The sequence below is a fragment of the Petromyzon marinus genome, unplaced genomic scaffold (genome assembly GCF_048934315.1).
Source record: "Petromyzon marinus isolate PM22_M1 ecotype Great Lakes invasive population unplaced genomic scaffold, UKy_Petmar_22M1.pri1.0 PM_G_Scaffold_18, whole genome shotgun sequence".
NCBI classification, from domain to species: Eukaryota; Metazoa; Chordata; class Hyperoartia; order Petromyzontiformes; family Petromyzontidae; genus Petromyzon; species Petromyzon marinus.
In genome coordinates, this window is record NW_027422739.1 from 1,275,001 (window position 1) to 1,277,500 (window position 2,500).

Below are 2,500 nucleotides of genomic sequence, written 5' to 3' on the forward strand. Positions count from 1 at the left end.
TCCTGAAGCAGGGCAGGGATGATGGTGTTGAAGGCAGAGCTGAAGTCCACAAACAGGATCCTGGCGTAGGATGCTGGGGCGTCCACATGCTGTAGGGTGAAGTGGAGGGCCATGTTAACTGCGTCGTCCACAGACCTGTTGGCTCTGTAGGCAAACTGAAGGGGGTCCAGGAGAGGGTCTGTGATGGCTTTGAGGTGTGCCAGGAGCAGGCGCTCAAAAGACTTCATTACCACAGATGTAAGGGCGACCGGTCTGTAATCATTTAGTCCTGTTGGCCTTAGCTTTTTGGGCACAGCGATGATGGTGGAGGACTTGAGACAGGCTGGTACATGGCATGTCTCCAGGGAGGTGTTAAAGATGTTGGTGAACACCGGAGACAGCTGGTCAGCGCAGTGCCTGAGGGTGGCTGGAGAGACAGAGTCCGGCCCGGCTGCTTTGCGTGGATTCTGCCTCTTGAAAAGCCCATTAACTTCTCCCTCCTGAAAGGAGAGAGTCGTTTCTGTAGTATGGGTGGGGGATGGGGCCTCTTGGGTGGGAAGGGGTGGTTCAGGACAGTCCAATTGTCTTTCAAATCTACGGTAGAACTCGTTCAGGTCGTTGGCTAGGCGGGAGTCGTTAGTGGTGTGGGGCGCTCTGGGTTTGTAGTTGGTGATGTGCCTGAGCCCTTTGGCAGACAGAAGCAGCGTCGTTAGTAGAGAACTGGTGTTTTAGTGTCTCTGAGTACAGTCGTTTAGCCTCTCTCACCGCTTTGCTAAACCTGTTCTTCGACTCCTTGAATCTGTCTCTATCCCCACTCCTAAACGCTTCCTCCTTCTCCAACCTCAACCTTTTGAGCTTTGCTGAGAACCAGGGCTTGTTGTTGTTAAAGTTCACCCTGGTACGTGTTGGGATACAGCAGTCCTCACAGAAGCTGATGTACACAGCCTCTGTGAGTTCATCCAGACTATTGGTAGCAGTCGTGAACATATCCCAGTCAGTACAGTCTAAGCACGCCCGCAAATCTTCCACAGCCTCACTGGTCCACTGTTTAGATGTCCTCACAGCAGGTTTACAGAGTTTTAGTTGCTGCCTGTATGCACGAATCCGGTGGACCAAGGGAGTTCTGTGCGAGCCGAACAGCCCCGTGACCCACAAGAGAAACATCCCCGCCAAATTCGAGCGTTTGACGGGGTCTATCCGTGAAAAAATATTCACGTTTTTGAGTGCACATGCATTTCTGCTGCAAATGCCTCTGGAAGTTTCATGCCGTTCGTATGCCAATTGTGGCAACACGAAAATGACCCGTTTTCCCATTCCGAGGGATTTCTGTGCGACCCTAACAGCCCCGTGAGCCACAAGAGACACATCCCCGCCAATTTCTAGCGTTTCACGGGGTCTATCCGTGAAAAATATAGACGTTTTTGAGTGCACATGCATTTCTGCTGCAGATGCCTCTGGAAGTTTCATGCCGTTCGTACGCAATGTGGCAACACGAAAATGACCCCTTTTCCCATTCCGAGGGATTTCTGTGCGACCCTAACTAACAGCGCCCGTGAGCCACAAGAGAGACATCCCCGCCAATTTATAGCGTTTCACGGGGTCTATCCGTGAAAAATATAGACGTTTTTGAGTGCACATGCATTCCTGCTGCAAATGCCTCTGGAAGTTTCATGCCGTTCCTATGCAATGTGGCCACACAAAAATGACCCGTTTTCCCATTCCGAGGCATTTCTGTGCGACCCTAACAGCCCCGTGAGCCACAAGAGAGACATCCCCGCCAACTTCTAGCGTTTGACGGGGTCTATGCGTGAAAAATATTAAAATTTTTGAGTGCACGTGCCTTTCTGCTGCAAATGCCTCTGGAAGTTTCATGGCGTTCCTATGCAATGTGGCAACACGAAAATGACCCCTTTTCCCATTCCGAGGGAGTTCTGTGCCACCCTAACAGCCCCGTGAGCCACAAGAGACACATCCCCGCCAATTTCTAGCGTTTCACGGGGTCTATCCGTGAAACATATAGAAGTTTTTGAGTGCACATGCATTCCTGCTGCAAATGCCTCTGGAAGTTTCATGCGGTTCGTACGCAATGTGGCAACACGAAAATGACCCGTTTTCCCATTCCCAGGGATTTCTGTGCGACCCGAACAGCCCCGTGAGCCACAAGAGACACATCCCCGCCAATTTCTAGCGTTTCACGGGGTCTATCCGTGAAAAATATCAATTTTTGTTTGACTGCACATGCATTTCTGCTGCAAATGCCTCTGGAAGTTGCATGCGGTTCGCATGCAATGTGGCGACACGAAAATGACCCGTTTTCCCATTCCGAGGGATTTCTGTGCCACCCTAACAGCCCCGTGAGCCACAAGAGAGACATCCCCGCCAATTTCTAGCGTATCACGGGGTCTATCCGTGAGAAATATTCACTTTTTTGAGTGCACATGCATTCCTGCTGCAAATGCCTCTGGAAGTTTCATGCGGTTCGTATGCAATGTGGCGACACGAAAATGACCCGTTTTCCCAT